Below are 21,114 nucleotides of genomic sequence, written 5' to 3'. Positions count from 1 at the left end.
GCTCACACAGCACTGTCCTTGAGAGAGTTTATAGCCAGGAAACAAATAACTGTATTGGAACACCCTCCCTACTCACCTGATCTGGTCCCAATGACTTCTTTCTTTCTTTACCTGAAGATAAAGGAAATATTGAAAGGAAGACATTTTGATGACATTCAGTACATCAAGGGTAATACCACGACAGCTCTAATAAGAGTTTCAAAATCGCTTTGAAGGGTGGACTAGGCACTGGCGTCAGTGCATAGCTTCCTAAGGAGAGTACTTCAAGGGAGATTGTAGTGATATTCCCCAGTGAGGTATGCAGCACTTTTTCTAGATGAGTTCGCGAACTTAATTGTCCGATCTCATACATCTTAAGCTCCAGCAAATGAAAAACCTAGCCCTGTTTTGAATCTCAACAGCATTTCCCTGCTTTCAGCTGTTGTTCCTCACCTGAAGCAATGAATGCCTGAAAACTGAGGGGAGAGGCTTGGGGACAGTTAAGAAATTCAGAAGCAGGAACCTCAGTTAATGCTCCCACATCTAAGTCCTAGCCACAGATAGAGACACAAGAAATGTTGGCGAATCAGTGAATAAATGATGGAATGAATGAAGCAACCTCAGTGTAGGAAGGTAGGTGAGGTTGTTTCTTCCCTGTCCTTTCTGAGTATTAGGAATCACCGAAGACACTACCAGGCTGGGCAGCTGGCCCTCTGTGTCTCCCTCCAGGCTCCAGCCTGTGCCTTTGCTCTTCCAGGTGCTGGGGAAGATGAGAACTGACTTCAGCCCCAGGGGCGAGGTGTGTGTCCTGCATGTCTGAGTCCAGCATTGCTCAGTGTAGTCTCGAAGGCTCTTTCTGGAACGGAAATGTGTCTCCTGGACCCATCCCTGTTCTTGCCTGCCACAATTCACCCAATTAACCAGCAGCTCAATGCTTTTCTCCCCATTAAGAAAAAATGAATTCACTTAGACTCATAATTATAAAAGTGTCAATGAAGGACCCTTTCAAATTTTGTTAATTATAAAGTTTAACCTTCCCAGGAAATGAGATCAACACTCCCGTCTTCACTCTCTCTGCAGCCTAAGGATTTGTGTCAGTGACCATGGCTCCAAGGATGGTATGTATTTTCAGAAGAAAAAAAATATTATGATTGATTAGTAGAGCTGTCTATATGAGGGAGGGGTAGAGAGAAGGAGAAAGTAAATATAGCTATGCTATATTTATTTGACCTATACTTTTGATACTACTGTATTACTTCTCAAAGATGCTGGAGAAACAGGCCCTTCTCTGGCGAAAAAAGTCTCCCATCCTTCTCGGAGGCCCAGTTGCTGGTGCCATCCCTTCTAGCTGACCTAGAAGGACTCTGGATGCAGCCATGTAGCGGCATTCTTTTCATTACTAAGTTGAGAAAATAAGATGACCACAATGGAGTTGGCTTAGTAGTACCCCAGCCCTCTGTGCTGGAGGCAACTCAATACAGATGTCTGAACTGGCCTTCATTTTCTCATTGTAAGTCCTGGCAGCAAGTCCAGAGGTGCTTCCATTACTTAGCGATGGAGGTGTGCGCTGTGTGAGAGAATGAGCCACACAGGTCCCACCACCTTGTTGCTCCATCTGTTGAATGAAAACCGGCAGCCCGGCCTTGGGAATTCTAAGTTACAATGGGAAAAAAGCAGTCCCACCTCATATCCACTTGCCTGTTGCATGTGCTGGCCTTACTGGATGGGTTGTCCATTGAGGATTTGTTTATTTTTCGCTTCTGCTAACTGGTCACAACAAAAAACAAGAACTGAATCTCTGGGCTTTAAGTGAGCATTAGCTGAAGTATGCAGCAGAGGTCTTCCCCTGCCCGGTAGGGGTGGGCAGGTCTCTCAGTGCCCAGTGGCATCAAAGACTCTGAACAAAGAGGTGCTTCTTCATCCTACAGGGCTCCTGGGGACCCCTGAGGGGGGCAAATTTGGAGAACAGCAGCCAAGAGAAAGCTGCTGAGGGTCAAGCTCTGATGCTCTCTAGTCCTCACTCACTGCAGATCAAAGCAGCCTTGCTGTGTCCAGATTGTATAAATATTGAATAAGGCTGCTTGGAAGATCTGATACGCTTAAAGGAGCTGGGGGAGGAGGAAGAGTTCAATGCAGAAGATGGTATCAGAAAATGCTGACCCTCAGCTAAGAGCTAATACAGAAGTCAGCAACTAAACAGTGAGAATGGATTCGATCAGGCATGGCTTCTATTCTTGGCTTAGAATTTGCACATTCATTACTTCTGAGGTATAAGATATGCAGAAATTTGACTGTCTGGGTCAGAGCAATCAGAAGGAAGAAAGCACTCATCTCTTAGTTTGATTTCTTAAAGTCTCCTTCTTTATGTGGAAGTGGAGCACGTTAACTCGAGGTTCTTACACTGCAGAGTGCCATACGCCTTCCTGGGACACATGTTTTCAGGGGCCTCTTATGGATGGGCCATTCTCCAAGGAACCCCCATTGGCTTAGGAGTCATTTTTGTTAGGGAGCCTACCCCGAGAGGAGGGCCTGGCCTCCCTCTTTGCATCTCCCTTCCGTCAGAGTACACCTTACTTTCCCTGCCGAGGGTTGAGCTATCTCTCATGCTTTTTCTCCTTTGTGGGTTCTTGGGAAAGCAGGCAGTTTAGGTAAGGGTCCCTAGGTTTTCACTTGAAATTTCTCTTTTTATACCCCGCTGAAAGATGCTGTAGTTCCCCTGCCACCCAGTCGCTGGTATTTATACTCTGTGTCCTTCTCAGTTCTATTCTCTGTCTTCCAGCCCTTCTGAAAGAACAGCCCACTGAATGCACACCCCCAGGCCTCACTCCTCATCAGGGTTCACCGCTCCTGGGCTCACCTTCCACAGCTCTGCCCTGCAGTAACTTCCTCATTCAGCCACACCCTCCCCGGGCCTCACACCTGGGATTTCGCTGGTACGCCTCCCACTGACTCACTCGGCTTCACAGTCATTTGCCCTGTCTGAGTCTCTTCATTCACTATGATTTAGGGGAAGAGTCTCACAGTTGCAAATTGTCACTCTCCTCTGTCCCCACTTGCTCTTTGTAATGAGAAGGTGCCACAGGTCTTAAAAAGTTCAGCAGGAATTTGCCAAGAAGACAAAAGGGAAATCTCATTCCAGGAAAAGGAAACAGCCAATACAAAGGCCCCAAGGAAGAAAACCAAACAAAAGAGGGACAGCCAGAAACCTGGTGTGACCTTGGAGATGGGGGATGAGGTAGGGTGGGGGTGAAGCCTTGCCTGGAAAATAATTTTATGGGAAATCATCAAATCATCTTTGGGCAAGAGAGTTATTGATTAGCTGTGTGTTTATATTCATTGTTCCTCATATTTCAGACAAAGGGCTAGTGTCCTTGATAAATAAAGAGCTTGGAATTGATAAGAAAGTTGATTAGAAATATTAATAAGGAACTAACGTTTAAAAATAACCAATGACTCCACAAAAGAAGGTGCAAAATATATGATTGGACAGTTCACAGGAAAGAAAATACAAAAGACCCTTAAACATATGAAAGATGTCTGGGGGTGGCCGTTTAGCTCAGTTGGTTAGAGCTCAGTGCTCATAACACCAAGTTCGCAGGTTCGATTCCCACATGGGCCAGTGAGCTGAGCCCTCCACAACTAGATTGAAAACAACAACTTGATTTGGAGCTGATAGGTCCTGGAAAAACGCAGTGTTTCCCAATATTCTCCAATTAAAAAAAAAAGTCCAACCTCACTCATAATAAGAGAAATGCAAATTAATTCTCTACTGAGATTCCATTTTCACCTATTATATTGGCAAAAATCCCAGAATTTGATAACACCTTCCTTTGGCCCTCTCAAACATTGCTGGTACTGTGTTTCCCTGAAAATAAGACCGGGTCTTATATTAATTTTTACTCCAAAAGATGCATTAGGGCTTATGTTCAGGGGATGTCATCCTGAAAAATCATGCTCAGGCTTATTTTCTGATTAGGTCTTATTTTTGGGGAAACACGGTAGAAGTGTGAATTAGCACAACCTGAGGGCAGTTCAGCAACATCTACCCACATGCTGATTTGATCTCTGCTTCTAAGATTTTACTATAGAGATATACTGTACGCATTTGAAATAATGTATATTCAGGGTTATAAATTATAGCATTGTTGTAATGGTAAAATATAGGAAGCAGCTAAGTGTCCACCAATAGGATACCATGAAATAGATAACTATATAATGGAATGTCATGCAACTGTGAAAAAGAATGAGATAGCCCTCTGTACCCACAGGGAAGAGCTCCAAGACATCCACGGCAGTTATTAAATGATTAATATGGCAGCCCAGTGCATATAGTGGGCATATTTTATGTAAAACAAGGGGGGAGAAATGAGAATATATATTTGCATTTTCTCGTAAAAGCATAAAGTGGTGTGGGATGAGTACCAATGGGTGCTCGAGTGGAGATGGGAGACGTGCGGCAACCAGACAGATAGGGGACAGATGTGAGAAGATTTTCACTGTGAACCTTTGTATATTTTTATGAATTTTCAATCAGATGAATATGAACCCTATTCAAAACATTACACTAAAAAAAGAAAAATTAGTTACAGTAGTCTTTTTTTTTGGAATAGTTCTATAGCTTGGCTGCCCAGAGGAAGCCAGCTCCTGGTCTTATGACTTACACCATCTCCAATGATTCCTCAAGTATTAAAAAATATTCCCCCCAAACAAATTCATAAATGTTTTTAGAGGGCAGTGGCACTGTGTCACCCAACTGTAAGTCATTACAACTTCCTGAGGTTGAAATTATCTCCTTGTCCTTCTGGGGGCTCTGATTTAGATTTCTGAATTTTCCCATGTGCTTGTTTCCCACTCAAGTTGTCATTTTCAGGTGGCATTTCTATTTAATAAAGCCAGTGTCTGCCCTTTATTCTGCTGTCTTTCTCCCTTGGTCATTCCCTTCCTAAGATGACTTTGCTCAGAAGTTCTTGAGAACTGGTCACTCTTAGTGCTTTATGATTGCTTTTCCAGTCTGTGACTTTTGCATACCAAATGTGGTTACCCAATTTGAACACCTTGTAAAAACATTTAAAATCACTTGGTGAAAATCCTTCAAACTAGGAGCAGCTGTGCTGGAGAAAGAGCCAGCTGGTTGCTCACTACTTTCTCAGAAGTGTGGTGAAGCACAGCATTCAAGAATTCCAGGAGGTGAAGGGTGGAATGAACCTGCACATTCCTTTTGGTTGGGATCTGATTGCCTGAGAAAATGGCCCTCTCCTCATCCAGCTGTGCTCACAAAGTTGCCCTCTGTGGGAGGCACAGTCAGAAGTTCTCCTGTGAGACCTTCGGGTCTGGGCTCATTGCTCCACAGCTGTGACAGCTGTCACTCAGGTCTAAGCTAACTTACCGCCCACACATCTGCAAGCAGATGTTGAATGAAAGATTTACAAGCTCAAGTCCAACCAGGTTGACTCACTCCTCTGCTCTTCTTGTCTAAAGCTGACCTTATTTAGAGTTCTCTGCACTCGTGTATAGCTTGTTTCATTCCCCAGATTAAAAAAGGTCTCCATCTTTGATTACACACATGCACTCCCAACCAGTTATAAACTCCTGGAGTACAGGGACCACCTGTTTTTCATCTTGGTTCCCTCCACAGTTGCTCGCACATAGCCAACCCTCCATAAATCCTTGCTGAATAACAAAATGAATGAGTGGTCCTCCAACACTTGCTGTGCACATATTTAGATCAGCTCTGTCCAGTAGATATTTCTGTGATGATGGAGATATATAGCTGTACCGTCCAATACTGTAGCCACTGGCCGCATGTGGCCCATGAGCACTTGAAATGTGGTCAGTGTGACTGGGGAACTGAATTTTTAATGTTAGTTAATTTTATTTAAATGGTCACCTGTGACTAGTGGCTACCATATCAAATGGTGTAGATTTAGATTATTTTCTATATAATTTGATCATTTGTATTAATAAAACAAACTGTGTAGCCTTCTCGAGTTAACATTTTCTGTTTAATACAGACCAGAAACTTTCAAGAACAGTTTTGGCAGCAGTGAAGAAGCATGTTAGCACTTCTCATGGCACTTATCGTCATCACCGCTGGCAAACAGAGGCCAGAAGGAGGAAGAGTGAATAGAAATTAGTTCCGCCTGTTTTTTTCTGAGAAAGTCTTGGGTTCCTCAGGAGTGTAAGCGGTCAGTCTCTTGGTTTATGACTCACTCAAGAACCACCCACTATGACTTTTCCAAGTCCTGGCCAGCAGACCGGGCACAGACAGGGCTGAGTCCGAGGGAAGAGTGCCACGTGGTGAGTCATCCACACTATTTCTCAGAACAGGTGTTCTTTGGTGAGCCTCCTTTGAGGGCGCCCCACCCAACCTGCCTTTACCTGCAGGGATGACTAGCCCAAGGACATGCATGAAATTCATTCGTGTTTGGGAATGTCTGGGAGGTGGTGTGGAGGGACCAGGGACTTGTGCCCAGAGACCCCACAAGGAATTGGATCCAGGGGTGGGTTTTGTGATCTGGCTGCTGTGGTGGAGGCTGGGAGCAGCAGCAACTTCGGCAGCTTTAATGTCAAGCTAGGACCCTTTCTTCAGCACTGGGTCCATCTGGACCCTGTTGACGCAGGGTGCTGGAAAGCCTCGGGCCCTTCAGTCACGAGCAGGAAGGGTAACTGCACAGTAGGCCCTTGCATGTGTCTGTGTGTGGGTGTGTGATCCCCTAGGTGCAACTGTCCTCTAATGGATGAAACAGGACAGAATCTTCACATCCAAGGCGAACAGGGCTCATTTCTGTTGAATGAAGGTAGCTCCCTTTGCTTCCTGGGTCAGGAACTATCCACAGAGCAAGTCATAAAAATGCCCATGATGCCAGGTTACTGAGCCAGAGCCCCCAGAGCTGCCAGCATCCTCTCTCTCACCTCTCGGGGATACAGGCAAAAGGCACATGCACCTAGTGTTCCCTAGTCACATGCCACGCAGCCCCTCTGAGGTCACCCAGCCAGCTTGCCTCCTCTCCTTTGGAAGACAAAAAGACTGCAGAGCTGGGTCCCTGACACAGCAGAGCTCCTGAGGTGCCTGAGGCCCAGGGCAGTGGCTGGGTGCAGTCTTCAGTTGGTGGTGAGCCATCTTCTGGCGCCTAGAGTTGTTTCAACATATCCGACACACCCTACAGAGCCAGCAGGCAGGGTGGGGGAGCCCATTCTACATATGACACAAGGGAGAAGCTCTAGTTACCAGTTGCACAAACAATGCTTCATTCAGGGGCTTAGGTAAGTATCGGGGTAACTTGTCATTGCATACTGATACACCCCATCCTTCCCTCACTCTACCTCTTCTCCCGACCTCATCTTCAAAATCTTCAGGGCTTGAGCAAGCCTAGGTCTGGAGAATAACTGGTGTCTAAAGACCCAGTCATTGCAAGAATAAGGTGCTGACAGCATGGCAGTCTGCTGTCAGCTTGTCATTCAGGCCTTTGTGTCTGAAAGGCCTATAATTTCCATCACCAGCTGACTTTTTCCAAACTTCTCATCCCTGCAGATCATGTGGCTATTTCTGGGTCAAGTATAACTGAAAAGACTGGTGTGAGTGGCCATTCCAAAAGACTCTTTTTGAGTTCCAGGAGAAAGATTCTGTCCCGGCCTGCTGTTTATGGCTCTGCATTTCTTGGGATGCTGAAGGTTAATATCTATAGAAATTATTTCTAAATAAAAAACACTTATTTAAGGGTAATGGTGCCTCTGAGTAGTATAGTTACAGAATTTTAGATTTGGAGCCCTGGTAGAGAAGCTAGACATTATAGGTTCATTTTTAGGGTGAAGAAAACAATACCAGAGAGGTTAAGCAATTTGGCCAAAGTCACTCAGCTTATAGACAGCACTATTAGAATCTTAAGTAGACTATTGATCAACTTGAAGCATAAGTCAGTGAGCTGACGTTGTTCTCAAATAGTCATAGGGACTTACTCTGGACTCTTAACTTAGAAGAAGGGTTATGGATTCAAAATCCTTTTGGTTACAATTATTTCAGTATCAGATTCTCTAAATTTTATCGTATATTAAGCAGGATAATAATCTGTTCTTTCTTTTCCCATAAAATGTTTTGCTTTTTACTTAAATCACACCAGCTGATTTTTTTAGTCATTTGGAATTCACCTGATTCACTGAATCTGGTCACGGGGAAGACCCAAGTGAAGGTCTTGCTGCCAAAAGAGCAAATAAAGCCAGCCTGGAGCCATCTTTACATTCAAGGCTCTGGATGATGCCATGTGTCATCCAGATACTGAGATCTCTTGGGAAGATGACACCCAATGTTGAGCTGGAGACAAAGCTTGTTTTTCCCTTTCTCCCTGATAATGTGTCTGTCAACTCTGAGTAGATGTAGACTGTCATGGGACTGATATGAGAATACTTTCTTATAACTTACATAAGCTTTGGTCAAATGAGCCCCTTTGACCCTGGTGAGAGATAGCCAAAGCCTTTTTGCTGTAAGATGCACAGAAGATGAGTGAAGCTTTTTCTGTGAGCCAGATGGGTGTCTCTCCTCATTTATCCTGGAAATGCAGGGGCCAGAGCCTCTCAAAGTAGAATCTGGTAAAAGGATCAGTTAATGTTTTCCACAAGATTCTTTAGAGAAGGTTTTTTACTTGTCCTGCTAGAGGTCATTCCAGTTCTGATTATGAAATAGTTGCTAGTTAAGAATCTGGCTGTTATCCATCCTCTATGTTGGGCCAGTTTTGTGGTGGGAATTTTGTTTTTCTGGAAACGTCAGGGCTATAAAATGGTTCTTGGGCTGATGGTCCATGTATCCTACTGAACTAGCACTGCAGTTTTACACTATTTTGTATTCTACCCTCAACAAGACTTCACATTCCTTGACCCAAATAGTGCAGTTTATATTTTCTTTGATTTCCCTTCTAGTACACTGCCTGAACACATTGTATGTCCTAATAGACAACTTGACTTAATTTGGGTTTTTAAAGGCTCAAATTAGGGAGAAATACACAATATAGTAAAATATATATGGATTGTATTTAGAGTAAAAATGTATAGGAAAAATAATGTGTCGCTTATTCAAGTTGGTAATGATAAACAAATGTTGTTTTTGTTTATTTGTTTTTGTTTTTTTACAAAAAAAATATCTCGGTAAAAGACTTTCATTCAGAAGTCAAAGTTTTTAATAACATCCCTTAAGAAATGAGGTAGGACATGTTGCAGAGGGTGATAAGTTAGTTTGGAAGGTATACACTTTGCATTCACATATGTGAACAAGCCAAAGAACCCCTCTGAAAACTTAGAACCAAAGAAAACGTGGAGAAATGCCACAGATACTGGACACATCCCTGAGAGCAGATGGTTTATCACTGTAGCATGTGTCGTGAGGATAAACTAGGAACAAACATCAGGTATTTGGAGAGATGAGGTGAAGACACATTTCGAGAATGACCTCCCAGAGCAGGAGAGCTGTGGCTTGGTGACTGAGAGCCACCACATGGCACCCTTTCAAGGGGTTTCACATACCTGAGGCCTGATGATTGGGCCAGCCTATGCCCCCAGAGGTACTTGCAGGCTGAGTACAACTGGAAGTTAAAGGAAGCATCTGGCTCCTGTTCTCTGAGCTGAGTTAAAGGAAAAGTGGTGCCTAGTCATTTTACTTTAATTTGAACCACACGAGGGGCTTATGCAGTCCCTGCTATGTCCGTGTGAGCTACGAGATCTACAGCTGCTGGGACAGAAGGCAGGAGATGGGGACATCGACTCTTGGAAAGTAGTACTTTGTGGGAGATTATAAGCACGAGTAGCTACAATTTTTAAGTCCAAATTGCTCAGCCCTAGAAGGTTCTGTGAGGGGAGGAGCCCACGGAAGGAATTGAAAGGAGGAATTGTTCTGCTGTCTTGGGTGCTGGTAGCAGATTAAATATCAGCGATAACTCGTGCACTTAAATCGTTCTACTGGGCTGGAGAAATTTTAGCCCAAGGTCATTTATTTCCAGTTCTGAATAAAATTATCTAAGTTGTTGCCTTAAAATTCTTAGATGCATTTTTGAACTGGACTTTGTCCATATTGTTAGGCGGGCATTTGGGGCAATGTTGGCCTTGGAAACTGCTCCTTCTGCAAAGACCTCGTTTGTGGCCTGGAAGAGTTAACCCACTCCCCCAGGCTCCTTTTGCACCTGGAGACCTTCCCACCTGGCCTTCTGACTTGCTTTTGTCCTGGTTCCTGGTTGAAGCTCATAGAAATCCCTTACCTTTACTTCTCTGGAAGACCCTCCCAAGTCTGAGAAAAACAAACAAACAAACATACAGACACACATACACACACAGACGCACACAAGGTTAGATGTCTGCATTTGGATGCTGCTTTGCGTATAGTAATGTCTGTTCCTTTAAAATGTGTCATTGACTTTTGTTTTTAATGGTCACAGCCAAATTTAACTCTAGATTTTTTTTAAATTAAAGTTTATTGGGGTGACCATTGTTAGTAAAGTTACATAGATTTCAGGTGTACAATTCTGTATTACATCATCTATAAATCACATTGTGTATTCACCACCCAGAGTCAGTTCTCCTTCCATCACCATATATTTGATCCCCTTTACCCTCATCTCCCACCCCCCTCCCCCTTTATTCTCTGGTAACCACTAAACTATTGTCTGTGTCTATGAGTTTTTGTTTCTCATTTGTTTGTCTTGTTCTTTTCTTGTTTTTGGTTCATATACCACATATCAGTGAAATCATATGGTTCTCTGCTTTTTCTGTCTGACTTATTTTGCTTAGCATTATAATCTCAAGATCCATCCATGTTGTCACAAACGGTCCTATTTCATCTTTTCTTACCACCGAATAGTATTCCATTGTGTATATATACCACAACTTCTTTATCCATTCATCTATCGAAGGACATTTTGGTTGTTTCCATGTCTTGGCCACCGTAAATAAAGCTGCAATGAACATTGGAGCACATATGTCTTTATGGATAAATGTTTTCAGATTTTTGGGGTAGAGACCCAGGAAAAGGATTGCTGGGTAATATGGTAATTCTATTCGTAATTTTTTGAGGAACCTCCACACTGCCTTCCATAGTGGCTGCACCAGTCTGCATTCCCACCAACAGTGTATGAGGGTTCCTTTTTCTCCACAGCCTCTCCAACACTTGTCACTATTTGTCTTGTTGATGATAGCCATTCTAACTGGGGGTGAGGTGATACCTCATTGTGGTTTTTATTTGCATTTCTGTGATGATTAGTGATGTTGAGCATTTTTTTCATATGTCTATTTGTCATTTGTATGTCCTCTTTGGAGAAATGTCTCTTCAGGTCCTCTGCCCATTTTTCAATTGAGTTGTTTGTTTTTTTGTTGTTGAGTTGCACGAGTTCCTTGTATATTTTGGATATTAGCCCTTTATCGGAGGCACTGTTTGCAAAAATCTTTTCCCATTCAATTGGTTGCCTCTTTATTTTGTCGATGGTTTATTTTGCTATGCAGAAGCTTTTAAGTTTGATATAGTCCCATTCATTTATTTTAGCTTTTACTTCCCTTGCCTTTGGAGTCAAATTCATGAAACGCTCTTTGAACCCAAGGTCCATAAGTTTAGTACCTATGTTTTCTTCTATGCAGTTTATTGTTTCAGGTCTTATGCTTAAGTCTTTGATCCATTTTGAATTAATTTTGGTACATGGTGACAGATAGCAGTCCAGTTTCATTCTTTTCCACGTGTCTTTCCAGTTCTCCCAGCACCATTTATTGAAGAGGCTGTCTTTTCTTCATTGTATGTTTTTTGCTTCTTTGTCAAAAATTATCTGTCCATATTTATGTGGTTTTATTTCTGTGTTCTCAATTCTATTCCATTGGTCTATGTGTCTGTTTTTCTGCCAATACCATGCTGTTTTGATTATTGTTGCCCTGTAGTACAAGCTAAAGTCAGGGAGTGTGATACCTCCAGCATTGTTCTTTTTTCTTAAGATTGTTTTGGCTATTTGGGGTCTTTTGTGGTTCCAAACAAATCTGAGGATTTTTTGTTCTATTTCTTTAAAAAATGCCATTGGGATTTTGATGGGGATTGCATTAAATCTGTATGTTGCTTTGGGTAATGTGGTCATTTTAACTATGTTGATTCATCCAATCCATGAGCACGGAATGTCTTTCCATTTCTTTGTGTCTTCTTCAATTTCTTTTAAAAATGTCTTACAGTTTTCAGCATATAGGTCTTTCACATCCTTGGTTAAGTTTATTCCTAGGTATGTTATTCTTTTTGCTGCAATTGCAAAAGGAATTGTGGTTTTCCTTATTTCTTTTTCTGAGATTTCTTTGTTAGTATATAGGAATGCAATGGACTTTTGTACGTTGATTTTGTAGCTGGCAACTTTACTGTATTCATTGATTGTTTCTAATAGCTTTTTGGTGGAGTCTTTAGGGTTTGCTATATATAGCATCATGTCATCTGCAAAGAGTGACAATTTAACTTCTTCATTCCCAATTTGGATGCCTTTTATTTCTTTCTCTTGCCTGATTGCTCTGGCGAGGACTTCCAACATTACGTTGAAAAGCCGGGATTGATAGAGGACAGCCCTGTCATGTTCCTGAATGTAGAGCAAAGGGCTTCAGTTTTCACCGTTAATTATGAGATTAGCTGAGGGTTTGTCATATATGGCCTTTATTATGTTAAGGTATTTTCCTTCTATACATATTTTATTAAGTGTTTTAATCATAAATGGATGTTTTATTTTGTCAAAAGCTTTTTCTGCATCAATTGGTATCATCATATGATTTTTGTGCTTTATTTTGTTTATGTGATGTATCACATTGATGGATTTGCATAAGTTGAACCATCCTTGTGCCCCTGGGATGAACCCCACTTGGTCGTGATGAATAATCTTTTTAATGCATTGTTGTTTTTGATTTGCTAGAATTTTGTTTAGGATTTTTGTGTCTGTATTCATCAGAGATATTGGTCTGTAGTTTTCTTTTTTTGTGTTGTCCTTACCAGGTTTTGGTGTCAGGGTAATGTTGGCTTCATAAAATGAGTTAGGGAGTACTGTCTCTTCTTCAGTTTCTTGGAAGAGCTTGAGCAGGATTGGTATTAGGTCCTCTTAACACTAAATTTGATGTCAGAAATATGGCCTGGGCTGCCTCAGCACTGAGTGAGGACGGGTCAGAAGAAGGTGTACTTCTGACCATGGCACCCTGGGTCACTGCCCATCCCATGGGAATAGACCCCATTCTCCTTTCTTTGTGGGAACTCCACAAGCAAATTGAGCTCCCCTAAGACCCTCCTCCCCTTTCTTGAGTGAGACAGGCCTGGATGCAGGAATTGCTTCATTGCTGGGTTGGACAGCATGCACTCGCTCTGTGTCTGACGCTGAGCTGAGCTGTGTAAAAACAAAAGCAGAAGGGACTTGTTCATGCCCATAGGGACTCCATGCAGAGACACGGAGCTCCAGAGGTCCCCAGTGCAGGTTGAGGAGGGCTCAACCAAGTACCTGTGATTTTCTGGGGTCCTCTCTTTCCAGGCTCAGACACCTGGTGGACACCAGACATGCACTGGCTCCAAGAGTGGTACTGAGAATGTCCCCTTTGAGCCCAGAAAGGAAATGAACTTTCAAGATGTATGTGTTGAATGTTTAACAACTGGCTCTTGGGGATGGGGGATGCCCTGGTTTTGTACCATTTGCAAATTTCTGTGGTGTAAATAATCCCAACATGGCCAATTTCAAGCTACCAATGTGATGTCAACTGGCTTACAAAATTCCTGAGTATTAATAATGGGCTGTCATGAGTAATAGCCAGCGCTAGCTCACTGTTGGCACTAGCCCAGCACAGTGTTACTGAGACTGACCTGAAGACACAGAGCACTGGTCCAGAGCCAGATAAATATGCAGAGGTCTCCTACCCAGGCACTTGGGAGGCGTGTGTTTCAGGCAGGTTACCTAAACTTTGGAGCCTTAGTACACTTATGCAGAAAACCAGCATGAATAGTAGTTATTCTTTCAGTTGCAAATGGTGGAAACCACCTGAAGTAGTTGAAGAGAAAAGGGGGAATTTATTGGTTCATGTACGCAATCAAAGGATAGGAGCGTCATTGGAACTTGCTCTGTTTCCCCCTGTTTCTCAGTATTTTTTCTTTCCTAAGGGGAAGGACTCATGATCCCAGCAATTTCAAACTTATATTCTCACAGCTCAGTGATCAAAGATGAAAAGCTCTCTTTCCTTGCTCTGCTTTGGAAAACCCCAGGGATGTCCACCTTTTGTGTCATGTTGGTTCACACGTACGTTACTGGAGCAGTTTCTGTGGCCAGGCTGATGGAAGACCATGATTGATAGCTCGTACCTTGTGGTCCAAATGAACATTGCCCTGAAGAAGGGTGTGCCATTCTGAGCAGACATTACTCCCATTGGCCGCCTCACAGGTCACGTGCTGGTTTTGAGGGGTTGGGTTGTTATGAACCTGGAATAGATAATATAAGGAATGGAAAGGGCTGTACTGCAGTAGGTATTCGGGGAGAGTTAGTTCCCAGCTCATGCCAGCCTTCCTCATCCTTCCTGCTTTCTCCCACTGAAGTCCCAGTGAAACTCTGACAGATGGAATGTGGGCCTCTTGATTGGGGTTCAGCTCACCCACCTCCCTTTTAGAAATAGTTCTTTGCGTCCTGTCAATGCAGGACTAAGGAGACTGGGCCAGTGCAGAACTGGGAGGTGCGAGGAGCTGGCATTTGTGCATACCCACCACCTTTTTCAGTATCTTTTTCTTCAGCCTCCTTGGCACTAATTTATATACTGAGGCCTGTTCTTAGAGGACTTCACTCTCAGTCATTACAATCTATAACCCGTCACATGTGGATTACAGTCACATCTCCTAGAGGTGAGAAGTTGTAGAACACTCTGCCAGTGCCCTACCTCCTCTCTTGGCTCTTACCAGTCCATGTATACCGCTCCAGCTTCCGGCTGCTACCAGTGTGGTATTTTGCAGTCTAGGGGCTTCCCCTCACCCCTGGAGCAGCCTGCACTATCTGATGGCAGGTTCAGAGCCTCCGAGGCGCATCATGCAACCAATGACTGAGGAGCCTTGTTGATGGAGGCCCTGACCCTTGCACCCTTCAGGTGAACTACATCCGAGGGGTGTGTTTTACATGAATCCCCAGTTTCCCAGATGGGATGAAGCTCCATCAACCCACTTTAGCAGCTGGCTGGATCCCAGACCCTTTATCAGCTGCCTTCCTTTTCTTGTCTCTCTTCCCATTCCATTACTGGCACTGTCTGCACCTCCCAGATACACCATTTGCACTTGAATCCTTTTCTTAGGGTCTCCACCTTAGGGGGGAACCCAAACAATTATAGGGGATTTCTGAACAGCCAAAAGAATGATTGTTGGAGAGTAGAATTCCAAATTCTATTTTCGGAACTGGAAATAGCATAGTCTGACACACTGACATGAATACATAGGAACAATGAAACAGAATACAGCTACCCCTGTATAACACGGTTGTTCGTTTCCTAAAAATGCCATGTTATGCGAATCCGTGTTATACGAAACAGAGAACTAGTACAAAAAAGGGAGTTAGGTTCTAAACATTTTTTAAACATACTATTATATTTTTATAATTAAGAGAAACATCTTTATTAAAGTAATTTTCACCAAAAGTGTAACATTTAATATATATTAAATAATGTTTTCTTTGTCATCACTACTAAGCACCATTAATCGAGGGCGTTTTCTTTTTAACAAGATATCTTCATCCTCTGAACTTAATACTGCATAAACAAAATGGATTTAAAATTCTAATAAATTTTAAAATTCTGCAGTCAAATCTGATACATCCACGCTCAAATGAAAAATTTCAAATGAGATATCTTTTGCTCTTATAAGCTTTTATTATGTTCCGTGTTATTTGGGGATTTCCCTAATTTCAAATGAGATATTTTTTTGCTTTTTAAAGCTCTTATTACGCTCTGTGTTGTTTGGGGATTTCTCTAATTCTCAAACCATGTTAGAGTGAAACCGTGTTCTAGGATGCAGTGTTGTACAAGGGTTTTCCCCGATTCTCAAACCGTGTTAGAGCAAAACCATGTTATAGAAAGTGCCGTGTTATATGGGGGCTACCTGTACTTGGAATGGAAATTACCCAGCAAAATCAGACAGGTTTGGCTGCCATTCTGATAACACTTAATGGGAGAAAACTTTGAGGTGGAGACGCTGCTCCAAGCCTCTTAGGGCAAAGGAAGCATGTGGCTTCCTGTCATAAGGCCAAGGTCATACAGGGGAGGACAACCCTATAAGACTTGGATCTAGGCCCCTATATGGTGTTAGTGTTAGGATTCTCAGGAATTATTTTCGCTTTCCCATTCCCGAATCCCGAGATATAAACTGTTTTCTGTTCTCTACGATGAATCATTTCCGCAAAGTGATGGCTGATACTACCAACCACCTGGGTTCAAGGAGCCGATTTTCCCAATTTCCCAACCAACTTTTCTCGGGACTTGGGAACAGAAAAGCAAAAACAATTCCCAAGAACAGGCAGGCATTCCTGTCTGGAAACCCTAGCGATAAATAAGAAAAATGTCTAAGAGATACGCTGTGAGTAGTACGTTTATTTCCCATTGTGGGTATTACTGGGTTCAAGAAGCCGATTTTCCCGATTTCCCGACCAACTTTTTTGGGGATTCGGGAATGGGAAAGCGAAAAACATTCCTGAGAATGGGCAGGAATTCCCGCCTGGAAACCCTAGTTAGTATCAGCTCTGACAGGGCCCCTGGAGCACATTGTAACTCTCTGTCTGTGTCTCACCAGATTCTTGAATAAAACCCATCTACACTTCGGAGCCATTCCCAGGGAGGGCCAGACTCCCCTTGCTGGGAAGAAACAGCTATTTCTTGGTAAGATGGAAGGGAAAAGAGAAGATGGGAATTCCGCTGTGAGTATCTTTGGTAAGCTCCTGTGTTTTGGGTTTGTGCTAGGAGCAGGGAGGGATTTGGGAGGAATCTGACTTGCCCTCATGGCATTCCTGGACTGAGTGGAGAGATAGACAGGATACCCACTAAATGCAGAACGGAGTTGCATGAAAAACGTCCTAGGGTATTTGGTCTAACAAAGTGCTGAGGGAGCACAGGGAGGAATGACCAACTCTGATTCATGGGACTGGAAAAGACATCCAGTATTTGTTGAATGGATGTTAATCTTCTAGCAGAAGGTCAGGCGCCTAATAGGAGGCTCATAAACATTGACTGACATCTAGGGTCCTTTCTGTACTGAGCATTCTAAGCCCCAGTGCAAAGAATATCTAGTAGATGTTTGATAAGTATAGCTACAATTATGTGCAAAACGAAAGGCAGAAAGCCAAGGGTGTATTTGTAGCCAAATTACGGAACACAGGGAGGGTCTGGCTGGTGTGATCTGGATTGGCTGTCCTTGCTGCCAGAAAACCGCATACAGTCTCCCACTCTCCATCTCACTTGGCACTGATGGCTTTGGCTTCCTAATCCCAGATTGGGGGCGGAGGGGGGGGCCAGTGCAGGAGGTTACCAGGAAGGATCCAGAACACAAGTGTCATTTTTAGTACCAGCCTCTGCAGCCTTTGCTGCCGTGTTCACTGCATTCCAGTGCCCTGCAGAAGGGACTGTTTTTGGATTATCGGCTCCTGCAGGGCAGACTCAGACACCAGACACATTGGCAAGGCCCCCTTTCCTATTTATGGGGGAGAGAGTATGCTGTGGTACCTGGTGGGTGGGAACCGTTTCTAGGGTATGCAAGGGGATGGGAAGGAGAGAGGGAAGGGAAAATGGCAGATACTGTGAGCCCAAGTCCAGGACCACCATTGAGGCCCTGTAAGGCAGTATGATCCATCTTCATTTTGAGATTTAGGGGAGCACTTGCAGCCTGCACCCTGGGAATTCTCCCCAACCCTCCCACACAGCAGGAAAAATGCAATGTGTGTTTGCTGCCTGTCTGCAGAATATGGAGCTGTAGGTGGGTGTGTGGGAGTGGGGTGGGGGATGGTGGTGCCAGGGAGGGCCCTCTGAGGAGCCCAGAAAGCAATGATTTATAAGCTCTGGTGTGTGTGTGTGTGTGTGTGTGTGTGAGAGAGAGAGAGAGAGAGAGAAAAGTAGGTCATGACAAAGCAACTTGGGGAAAATAGGCAAGACTTATCTTGAGCAACTTTTACACTAATCAAAAATAATTTAATTCATTTCACAAATGTATTTATTTGTAAAATCTGATTTACTTATAAAATGGATTATTGTTTTGTTTTGGTTTTGCTTTTTTCATTTTTTGGTTGGTTTGTTTAAGAGACGTTAGGGAATGAAAACATTTGCTAGGACAACCAGGCTTCCCTGCCATCCTCCTTCCCCTCTAGAAGAAAAAAGTTTTCCTTCCCTATCTCTTCCGACTATCCCACTACCTCTCATCATTGCCATTACTTTCTCTCCTTCCCTTTTCCTCCTCCTTGCCAATTTACTCTGTTTAATAATTTATTCATTTATGCAGTTAGTCAGTCAGTCAGTTGGTTAGTATAGCTACATATGCACGGCATTAGTATCTATGGGTGGAAGCTATTAAAGGAACAAAATTCAGTCTTCATTCAGTCTAAGGAAGTTTTCTAATAGTTAATTTCACTCCTAAACAGAACGCATTTTCCATCAGGGAAAGCGGATCATTTGGGCCGCCATCAGCCAGCTGGGACGCTTATGGAGGATTCTTGCATTCTGCCAGGCTTGGCCATGCAACACCTGAGGTACCTCCCAGTGCTGAGATTCCATGATTTTTGTGGTTACAATTTTTAATGGAATTGAATAGACACCAAGGAAGAACCATGGTCACTAAATTGGATTTCCCCCCTCAACTCTCAAGTGGTCAGTTCCTACAAAGTAAATGTCAAAGCGGGAGCCAGGCCTTCTCTCCAACATTTGATTGCTTGACGCCATCTACACTAAGCTGCAGGGACCGAGAAAAGGGCAGTGTGAACCCCAGGGTGCAGACACATTGTGGAGGGGTGGAGGGTCTGTGATGCTGCTGCTTGTACTATGTCTAGGAGTTGGCACCATTTGTTCCCCAAAAGGGTACTGAGTCCTTACTCATTAATGATGGGAAATGAAGGACAAGACAAAAAAGATAAAACTGAAAACCAGGCGATTTTCTAATTGGAGACCTGGCAGCCTCTGGGAATCCCACTGGGCAGAGTGAAGTGAGGGTTTCACTTCGGGTCAACCAGATTCGATCTAACAGGCACGTCTTGTGCATCCCCACTAGATGAGGTTGCACTTAGGGAAGCTGAGAGGGTGAGCTCCACACCCTCCATAGGAGCCAGGGACCACCTGACAAGGTCACGATGGCTGACAGCAGGACTGGTGTGCGTGTGGGGGGCGGAGGAGGGTTCTTCTGGAGCCAGAGACGCCTTCCCTTTCTTTGGTTACCATTCTTATCAGAAATAGGAAGATTCTGCCATACATTTCTATGATTAACAAGGAGAATAATAAATTCTGATTTACTAATCCTGCCACAGATGAAGAAATTCTCTGTGGAGCCCACCCTCGTCTAGACGTCTGTTCATGAGTTCAGCGTCAATCGCTGTCTCCCTTTTCCCCCCTGTCAGAGTGCCCTTCTGTAAAACTACTGTCAGTCAGGCAGAATTGGCAATGGAGTGTCTGTCAGAAAAACTGTTCTTACAATTGAGACTTGCCTGTTTGGAGTGATGAGGTAATTTCTTCTAAAGCTTCAGGTATCCAAGGAGGAAAAAGAACAACAAAACAGGGCCTGTTAATAAAGGTGTGTCAGCCACTGGATGTTTGCCGTTATTAAAGAGACCTCAAGGAAGCCTGCCTCTGGGCTGAAAGCAAACCTTTGTCAAGGATTTCATTTTAGAAGGTTCAAAAGACACCAGAGGGAGAGTGAGAACAAGAGGCAGGAAGAGGCATGCACAGAGAGGGGAAGAGATGAAGGGAGACAGGAGGCAGGAGAGTCATGCCTCGCTGAGATGTCACAGTAGAGAGTCACAGATACAGGCTCCAGCATTTTGATCACTGGAAAAATGACTGTTAAGGGTTGATGCAATGGAAGAGAAAAATTGCTGGATTTTTAAAAAAAGATGTGCCTTTCCTCCTGCTGCTGTGTTCACCTGAAATGTTCTTTTCTGTCCACCTTTAGCCCATCTGTTCTAGAAGGCTCAGCTCAAAGTCCCCCTCCTACATGAAACCTTCTTGGGTATGTCTAATTAGATGTATAATTGCTTTACCTTCTGCAGGTCAATAGTATTTTTTAATTAAAATTTTAAAAAATTTAAATTATGGTAAAATACATATAGCGTAAATTTTACCATCTTAAATATTTTTAAGTATGCAGTTCAGTAGTGTCAAGTGTATTCACATTGTTATGCAACCAATCACCAGAACTTTTTCATCTTGCAAAACTGAAACTCTATACTCATTACACAATGCCTCCTCATTTCCCCCTCCCCATTTTACTGGAAAACACCATTCTACTTTCTGTCTCGATACATTTGATTACTTAGGTACCTCATATAACTGGAATTATACAGGATCTTTTTCTGTAATTGGCTTATTTCACTTAGATTAAGTCCTAAAAGTTAATTAACATTATAGCACATGCTAGAATTTTCTTCCTTTTTAAGGAATAGTAATTTGATTTTATCTTTCTAATGGTATTTGTAACATGCTGTCTTATTTTTAAGTGATGTGTGTAGATTGTATTTCCCCTATGGAATTCTGGATTCCTTGAGGGCAGGGTTTGTGTCTCTCTCTGCTGAGTCCTATTGTACCTATTAGCCTAGGGCTTGGCAGAGAGTTTATGCTAAATATTTGTTGGAAAGATCAAAGGACAAATCCTACCATACTGTCTTGAGTGGGCTCTTCTAGACCTCCAGGTCCCTTCACAACCACACTTCCCCAAAAACTCAAAAGTAGTTAAAACCAGTCCGCACCACCAAGTTGAGGCCAGCAGGAAAAGGTTGGCATCAAGAGTTTCGGGCGTGTCTTCTTACCCCACAGTCTCGAATCAGTCCTGTATCTTTTCCTGGCTCGAGGCTTCTGCTTCCTTTTGGGAGGCATCTCCTTTGGGACAGGAAAGTGGACCCGATCTTAAAAGACACAAAGCCAGGGTGGAACGAGTAAGGAGAGAGGGAGATGGTTCACAGAAAA

The sequence above is a fragment of the Rhinolophus sinicus genome, linkage group LG12, assembly GCF_036562045.2.
Source record: "Rhinolophus sinicus isolate RSC01 linkage group LG12, ASM3656204v1, whole genome shotgun sequence".
In the NCBI taxonomy this organism is placed as follows: Eukaryota; Metazoa; Chordata; class Mammalia; order Chiroptera; family Rhinolophidae; genus Rhinolophus; species Rhinolophus sinicus.
Note: the sequence above shows the minus strand (reverse complement) of the source record.